Consider the following 9,394-nt stretch of genomic DNA (forward strand, 5'->3'; position numbering starts at 1 on the left):
GAGGGTGGTGTGGGGCCCGCGCCCTCGGAGCCACCCCGTCGGGGGGACAGGACCCCGGGAGAGGTGGGTGTGGGCCCGCAGAGGCCGGGCGGGCGGGGGGCGCAGCCTCCACCTCGGGGGTGACTCTGGCGAAGGTGGGGCTCAGGGTTGTGGGCATCAGGAGTGAAGGTGGGAAACCCGTGTGGGGGCCGGGCCTGCAGGTGGGTCTGAAGGTGGAGACCGGATGGGACCAGGAGGGAGGCGGAAGCGGGGGAAGCGGGAGACAGAGCCGGGGCCGCCGAGGGCGCTGCCTGGGTTATTATTTTTATGGTGTGACACAGATGCATTTTCATAAAGATTTACAAAAAACCCTCAATTTTTCAGAATACTCTGCCTCTTGCTTTTCAAATTCCATTTTGCTTATTTATGTGCCATTTATGCTACAGCCTCACGGTGCGGGAGGGCGAGGGGGGTAGAACAACAGCGGAAATGATGTCTCTTTTCTTTGAGGCTTTCCATTCACGTGGAATGTTTTTACCGAATCAATAAATTGTTACTTACCAGTGAGGCTTCCCCAAAGGAACTGATCTTCAGAAAACTGTCTGAAATTCTGGGCGAAGCACCAATCACTCAGGAAGAGGGAGCACACAGGTTTAACCACTGCTTTTCAGGTGTAGCAGGAGGTTTTGCCTGGTAATGTCACCGCCAACAGTAATAATGAAAAACAGCACCGCTTGCTGACTTGTGACAATAGGACAGGAGTAATGCTAAGTAATGCTTTTCATGCATCCTGCCCCTCCCCGACTTGCAGTTAAGAGATTTATCGACAAGAAACCCCCCCAATGCACAGATCAGAAAACCGAGGCTCAGAGAGGGTAAATGAAATGCCAGTGGATACAGCCAGAGAAAAGGCCAAGCTGGTATCGACACAAGCCAAGGCCACCGCGGTCTGAGCCACCGTGTCATATTGTCTCGTGAACATCCCGAGGGATTCTGCTCCATCTCTTAGGGCTGACAGGGCCTTGGGTTTGCTGGTAGAGAAAAAATGCTTGAACTCTAACTGGGCTCCTCTTAGTATCTGTTTTGACAGCCAAAATTAATTGTTCATTTTCGGAGCACTTTTTGGCGTCTTTCTAAGGACTTGGCAGGGCCTCGGGTGTAGAGCTGACAGGGAGCGGGTGGGCCGGACCAGGACACCGAGCTGCAGGCCTGCAGGCTGGGGAGGAAGAGCTGTTCTCACCCTCTGCAGTGGCTGAGGGCGATGGTGGGCACTCTGACCCCGATGAGCCTGAAAGCCTTGCAAAGCTGGTGAAACCCAATGTGACAGCTGAGCCCAGCCTATCTCACATCTTTGTGTGTCTTGCTAAAGGCAGATGAACCGTCTTTCTGAGAGGAAGGGAGAGGGAGAGAGAGATTCTCTTTGAGAGAGAATCATTGATGGGCTGCCTCCTGCACACTCCACACTGGGGATCGAGCCTGCAACCCGGGCGGGGAGTCGAACAGTGACCTCCTGGCTCCTAGGTCCACGCTCAATCACTGGACCACACTGGCTATGAACTGTCCTTCTCACGCTCCACCTCAGTGTACTCAAAGGGAGGGGAGAGGTGGGCCTTTTCCTGTGCTGTCCCTTAGCCTTGACCAGAAGAGGGAGCAGCCGCCTGGGAAGGTGAGAAGCCGACAGGCACACAGCGCCGTGGGCACCCATTTCCCCCAAATGCTCAGACTTTTAGGACTAAACTACGAACATTTGTTAATTGAAGAATGCCACCGAGAACAGAAGGTTAGCAATATTCTCTGGTGACTCTGAGCCCCTAGGTACAATCGTGGGCAACTTTATTTTGAAATCTACAGAAGCTGCCCCCAAATGCGCATTAATTCCTTGAGAAATCCCTCAACATCCTTGATATTGTGATTGTCCAGATACACACGTGCTAGTGTTTGAATCGTGCAGAAGGCATGCATCCTCTCTGCAAGGTGCTTCTAGGTTAAAATGTGAAAGGTGATGTGGATAAACATCATCATTGCCACTCCTCCCCCCTTTTAGTTTCTCGGTGCCTCTTTCTTGTAAATAATGCAAATAAATGGGGGAGTTAATGTTTGGCTTTGGATAGGAGTATTTTCTTCCCCGATTCTTCACAATCATGGCCGGATTCCTGGTGGTGGTGAACGTCAGGTTGGTTTTAATTACGAGGAGAAAAGTAAGTTGGAACTATGAAGGGGATGTGATTCCTAGAGGTGAGGACTGGATGGAAGAAGAGACGGGGGAAAAAAAGGAACAGAAGTCTCCAGCATCTGCTGGACGGAACGAAGACCTTGGGTCAGGCAGACTTGTGGCAAAGCGGAGGAGGAGGAGGAGGAGGAAGAGGAAGAGGAGGAAGACTATGACTTTAATGCTGAAAGTAGTGGGGACTCACTGAAAAGTATTGAGGCTGGAGTAAGGAGATGATGGGGGAAACCTCCAATCATGGTGGAGGCATTTAAAGTGGTGGATCCTGGCAGGGAATACCCAAGCTCTTGGGCTATGGTTAGGTAGACCAGATGTACTGATAGGCTGGGAACAGTCCCATGGTACACCTGCTGCTCAGTGAAACTGTTGATAGCTGCCTTGTTCACTGTCCAAGAATCTGGTTTGGTTAGCAAATGACATAGTCACCCTCACCTTAGTTTACATATGGAGGAGGAGAGATAGGTTTTAGAGCGATTGTGGTCAAACATACAAACAGAAAAATTAGGATAATTGAAAAAGTGACCTAACTGGTCATCTTTTTGTCACAAGGAGACCACAAGTGAATGATGCATTGCTCCATGTGATGGCAAGGTCCCTAAGGAAAACAGATATTTATTAAGTAAAAATGTTGGTAAATAATACATACTTGTTAGATGGATGACATTTTGCACAGGTGGAGGCAGCAGAACCTGACGTGAGGAAGCGGGGAGATCAAGGGCTGAGAGTGAGCTATTGGAAGCAGATTTGATTTTGCTCGAAAAAGATGTCATGGAAAAAGTGTGGAGGGTTCTGTGGATTCTTGTTGTGGGTCAGATAAAGGGGACAGAAGAACAACTCTATAGGCCAGTGATGGCGAACCTTTTGAGCTCGTCGTATCAGCATTTTGAAAAACTCTAACTTATCTCTGGTGCCGTGTCACATATAGAAATTTTTTGATATTTGCAACCATAGTAAAACAAAGACTTCTATTTTTGATATTTATTTTATATATTTAAATGCCATTTAACAAAGAAAAATCAACCAAAAAAATGAGTTCGCATGTCACCTCTGACACGCGTGTCATAGGTTCGCCATCACTGCTTATAGGCTATGGTTTTGGAAATGGAAGAAATGTGAAGCAGATGAAGCTTTGGGAACAGAGGGGTGGTAAAGACCTCACCTTCTGTGTGTACCAGGCACTGTGTGAGGCATCAGGGACGGACACGAGGCAACCCACAGTGTTCGTGGTCTGGTACTTTCAGACAATCACACACACACAGCTATAAATCAGGGCGATAACTCTTAGAGGAGCACAGCCAGGAAGAGCTTACTCTTCTTCAAGGTGGGAGAGGGCTCTACGGCTAGTGACAGAGTTGGAGATGGTGGATGGGGGTCTTGAAGAAAGATAGGCGTGCTTCCGCTGTTGAAGTAGTGAACGGGAGGGTGAGAATGTTCTTTGGGGTGGAAGGATCAGTGTAGGCACATGCAGGGAGATGCAGCTGGGATGTGGAGTGGCCTAGGATGGCAGCAGCAGAGGAGGGTACATGATGAGCAGCCTTGAATTCTGAGCTAGAGCAAATGAATTATTTCCCATGGTTCACCATGAAATGTTGTTGCAGATGAGGAATGTTTTACAAATCAACTCTGAGCATTGGATGGAAGGACAGATTGAAGGGTAAGCTTTGAGAGAATTCCTGATATGGTAGAAGGAATAGAGAAGAGAGGAAAGAGCTAAGTGACACTTGCAGGGTCTACTTGAAGGGTCTTGAGGGCAATTTGGATGTGGAAGGTGAGGGAGAAAAAAGGACAAATATTTTGACTGTGAGGAAATCTTTGGGAGGGTGGTGAAAGGAGACAGCCCCAGAAACAGAGCTTCAGGGATGCAAGAAATGAGTTTGGTGAAAGAAAGCAGAGACAGGCTTAAGCCTGGAGGGGTTGAGATGGGGTGATAGTGTGATGGGGGAGGGGACAGAGAACAGGAAGGAGAAGGGTGGAGGCTGGCGTGCTGCCAAGTCTGAATGAAAGTGGTTTTGTCTTGTTTCCTAAGATGGATGGGGAAGCCTGGGTATATTTGGTTTTGATGGGGTTAGAGAAACAGAAGGAAAAAGCTGATAAAAAATGAGGGAGATTCTGTGGTCACCAGAGAAAGCAAACAGTTCCAGCAGATGTTATAGTTCTGGTGCTAGGCTTACAACCAGCAGGTAGGCCAGTTCTTGAAGATAATGGTGGCGAGTTAAAATCCAGGTGAAAATTGTGGGAGAAGGCAAAAAAAGAGACATTGCTTAAGAGTTCAAGAGCACCAGGGACAAAAATGGAACTAATACGTGTTGACGTAGGACCGAAGTATCAGTATATATACATATATATATATATATAGAAAAGAAAAGAAAAGAAGGAGAGGGAATATGTGGAATCCTGTAGGTGCCAATGAGAAATGAGAAGAAAACTAGAAAGCAAGTGTTTTTTTAAAAAAATATATTTTATTGATTTTTTACAGAGAGGAAGGGAGAGGGATAGAGAGCTAGAAACAGCGATGAGAGAGAAACATCAATCAGCTGCCTCCTGCACACCTCCTACTGGGGATGTGCCCTCAACCAAGGTACATGCCCTCGACCGGAATCGAACCCGGGACCCTTGAGTCTGCAGGCCGAGGCTTTATCCACTGAGCCAAACCAGTCAGGGCTAGAAAGCAAGTTTGGACGCTAGGGAGTGTTTGCTGTGTGTACCACTTGACATTCATACCCACTTTCTGAGGTTACAATGCCCTGAGCATGTTTTGGGGAAAACACCCTCAATCAACATTTAGCTCAAGTGCTGAGCGAGTTTAGTTGATTGCACTAAGTCCCAGCACTGGAATGTGACACTTGGTCTGATATTAACAGTGTGTTTACTGCCTGGGCATAGTGATTGGTACATGTGTATGCACATAGCTCATCAGAGCCAAGGATGCTCAATCCTGGGATTCAGTATTGAACTATGAAGGAAGATGGCCCTTCCTTTTATGCTGAATTTGAACCGAGAAGGATATAAACTGGAGCTGCTGCAGACACTCTCCAACCTTCAGGGGAGGGCCTCTCAGAAAATACAGACAACATACTGGACAGTCATAGATGAAGAGAGAAACTGGGTCCCCATGATATAATCTGAGCCCCAGGCCTGGAGCTGGCTCTAGCCCTGGGATTTTCAGTTACATGAGCAATAGACCAATTATCTTGCACTCAAGCCATTTGGATTGGGTTTTCTTACTTGCCATAGAAAGGGTTACATCTGATAAAAGGATGTGGGGCAAGGTAAAGAAAGCACAAGAAGGGAGATTAGTTGAGGGTAGGAAAGGAAGAGAAGCGGAAGCAAAGAGATTCTTGGAGGTTATAAAAATAAGGTTAAAAGGCAGGGATGACCTAACCAGGGCTAGCCAGACATCTAACATCTGAGGAGCAAAGTGGAGCATATTTCACTGGTGGACATCAGCTTAGGAATTAAAGTTGCCCTGGGGATTCAATTGTTTTTCTCCTGTTCACAAAGAGAAAAACTTGTAGCGATGATAATCACACGCTGGAATACTGATAAAAGCCCATCCATCCATCCATCCTTCCATCTATTCATCCATCCATCCATTGTTTCTTTCATTTGCTTGGTAAAAGTTTATTAGCATCTGCAAAACACTCTGTTAAGAATCGGAAGGTGGAAAAGACATGGTCTTCTCCCTAGAAGTGCTTCACTGAAACCAGGCAGCAGCCGTCCCATGTTATTATACTGTGGCTGATCTGCAGCCTGGGGGGAAGTCCAACCTCTGGTTATTGTAGGATGCTGTTCGTTTAGGCAGTGGGATGTGGATTTTGAAAGTCCTCGTGACTTTTACAAACTGGTTGCATTAGGAACAATTCTTCTAATACCGCCGTATATACCAAAGTTCAACAGGCTTCCCCCTGTTTGCCTCCAAAGAAGTGTGTCTAAGCAGCTGCAACACATATTTGATGCAATGAAAAGCAATTTTTGTCTTTAAAATAAACACCAACTTTTCTCCTTCTGTAAGCCTGTCCAGATGATCAAAAGCTAGATAAGACCCTGAAACAAATTCCCTTTTACCATTTGCCATGTAAAAAACTCTTTGATTCCCGGTGAACCCTCCCCTTTCATTAATGGAAGCACAGCTCTTATCTTGATGTATGTGTAGCTGGTGCTTCTTCAGTTCTGACAACAGGAAAAGTGAGCAACAGAACAGAATGGAACCCTGAAAAATTGCTATCCTGATACTACTGAAATTTCTCCCTCTTTCAAGCCAAATCTACCCACGTGTTACAGCTGAGAAATACAGAGCATGAGCAATATCTGTTAAGTTAGCAGTCTGCAAAGTTTTTCTCATTTTAAACCAATCAATGATTATTGAACCACTGAACTGGGCTTGAACACTCTTCTAAGTACAGTAACAGTTACTAGAACAGAGAAGACACATCTAACAATTAGAAAAATAAAGAAGGAACTAGAACTGCAGCAGTCTTAGAATATCTGAACTCAGATCTAGTGGCTGCAGCTCTTGGGGCCATGTGCCATTCTTATAGTGTCTGAGAAGCAGGAAAAAAATGTATGATTCTCTTGTTCTCCACATACTTTGAGGTGAGTAAAAAATAAAAATTCTACCCCTGAGGGTAGCCTATTTAACTGTCCAGTATGCAGTCACGGGAGTGCTAAGTTCTGGTTGGTGTTCAGTGAGGAGCACAGCATTGAGCCTGCCAGCTCTAGAGTAGAGAAGTGATCTGTAGCCAGACCAGATCTCCAGGTGTTGTAATGCACTACAGGTAGTAGCCTGTTCCCCGTATCTTCTGGGATGATTATAAACCAAAGACTATGTTTGCTCAAGTCCTTTGGGCCAGATCATTAGGCCAGACAGCTTTATCTTTAGTCAGTCTGGAGCAGGCAAAGGCCACAGAAAGGAGGAAGAAGAGATGAAAGGCTTCATTGAAATAAAGTATCTAAAGTTATCTTGATAATCCTTACAATTCCATCAGAGTAAGGACGTAGAGCTGTAACAGGCTTCAGGGTTTCCTACTGGCTCACTGGCTGGGTGGGAGACATGAGGTTTGGTATGGGCACTCTTCTCATTAGCAAGATCTGTGACCAGCACCCTGACCATCTCATGGTGCTTACCCAAAGTCTCGATACCATGGCCAAATACCATCTTCTCTGTCTACTGGTTGGTGGAGATGATGAATAATGGAGTGCTCTAATTTGCTCCTGAAACATCAAGCTGATCACTCTGATAGACAGTGACTCAAATGTTATAGACCCTGTGTTTGTGTTCCCTCTAAATTCATATGTTGAAGTCTTCATCCCAATGTGATGGTACTTGGAGATGGGGCCTTTGGAGGGGGGGGTAATTAGGTCATGAAGGTGGAGTCCTCATGCTGAGATTACTGCCCTTATAAGAAAATACATGAGAGAGTTTTCTTCCTTTCTTCTGCCAACCCCATCCATGTGAGAACACAGCAAGAAGGCATCCATCTGCAAACTGGGTTCTCACCAGGAACTGAATTGACTGGCACTTTGACCTTGGACCTCTCAGCCTTCAGAGCTGTTAGAAATAAATATTCATTGCCTAAGCCACCTAGTTGATGGCATTTTTGTTATAGCAGCTTAAACTGACGAAGACACTGAGCCATCTCATCTTGGTCTGCCTGTCTTCATTTCCTTGGCCAGTTAAGTACTAACTTTCACAAACTGGGAGTCTCCGTAGTTCCTACTTCTTATCTCACCCTTTTTTCTTTTCTTTCTTTTTTTTTATGGCCTGGTTTTGCCTCACCCACTAGCATAGGCACTGCTAGTACTGAGTTCTGGCTGAGCCACAGGTCACCCGGCAAGCCCTTGATGCCAATGCAAATGGCAGCATGTGACCCAGGTAATGCTGCTGGCAGCATCAGCACCATTTTCCGAGGGCAGAAGTCTCTGAAGGAAGTGGCTAAACAGATGCTCAACTGAAGAACAAGAGCAGCCACTACTGTAAAGTATAGATCCTGACAAGATAACTGTCTACAATATTCTGCCACGCAAGCTCAAGGTGGCCATTAACAAAATCGCTATCCAAGAGCACTTCCAAGGACTCCCATAGTCTAAGCAGTTCAGAGCAAAATCCCATCTGAAATCTTCCTCTGATAAAGCATCGGGGGTGGGGGTGGGAGGAATGAATGAAATGGAATTCCTGGAAAATGAGAGCAACAACACCTTTGTCTCAGAAATCAGCCGTATCAGGAAACTATAGGAAAGAAGAGGCTAAGAAGGCTGGAGGGAAGATCCCTCTTTTCCACCTTAGTTTTCTCAGCTCACCCAGCTTTCCGTGTGGCCCATTTCCACTATCCCCTGCATTAGCTTTTCCTGTCCCTGTCTTCATTTGTCATACTGGGAGGATTGAGGGTGTGGGGCACTTGTCTCTTTCTTCTCTTGGGGAAATGAATTTTTGCCTTTATAGGGAGACATGTGTTTCTTTCTAAGTCCCCCTTACCCTCCACCCATTAAAATCCAGTAAAAGATTTCCATCTGGGTCATTTCCCCACTCAAGATTCTACTACCAACGGCCCACAATTCAGATGGTCAATGATTTGAGCCCAGATTATGGCCAAAAGAAACAGAGGACCGCCCTAACGGGTTTGGCTCAGTGGATAGAGCATCGGCTTGCAGACTCAAGGGTCCCAGGTTCGATTCCAGTCAAGGGCATGTACCTTGATTGCAGGCACATCCCCAGTAGGGGGTGTGCAAGAGGCAGCTGATCCATGTTGCTCTCTCATGGATGTTTCTAACTCTCTGTTCCTCTCCCTTCCTCTCTGTAAAAAAATCAATAAAAAATATATTTAAAAAAAAGAAAAAGAGGACCAAGACAATGAACTCTTAGCAGGTAGAACCACTGGGTCAATCCCGATGTTCTTGTTCACTTACCATCTCCCGGTGTTTGCATATATTTCTTCCCTTTCTCCTCCATGTCAGTGTCAGGGCTAGATATTGGTAGTGTTATTCTTACTGTTGAGTTCTCCTCCGAGGTCTGCTCTTAGCTCTCATTTGTCTCTGAAAGAAGAGACATCTCACACGGGTGAGGCGGTTCCCCTACTTTACCTTTTGGGGCAGCCAGGAAGGAGAAAAGGGTGAACTGACTTAATCTCTCTAAGCCTCTTGGGGGGACCTCCCTCTTCCTCTTCCCTTGCTCATTAAAACCCAAAAATAGGG

Source organism: Myotis davidii, unplaced genomic scaffold (genome assembly GCF_000327345.1).
Source record: "Myotis davidii unplaced genomic scaffold, ASM32734v1 scaffold390, whole genome shotgun sequence".
In the NCBI taxonomy this organism is placed as follows: domain Eukaryota; kingdom Metazoa; phylum Chordata; class Mammalia; order Chiroptera; family Vespertilionidae; genus Myotis; species Myotis davidii.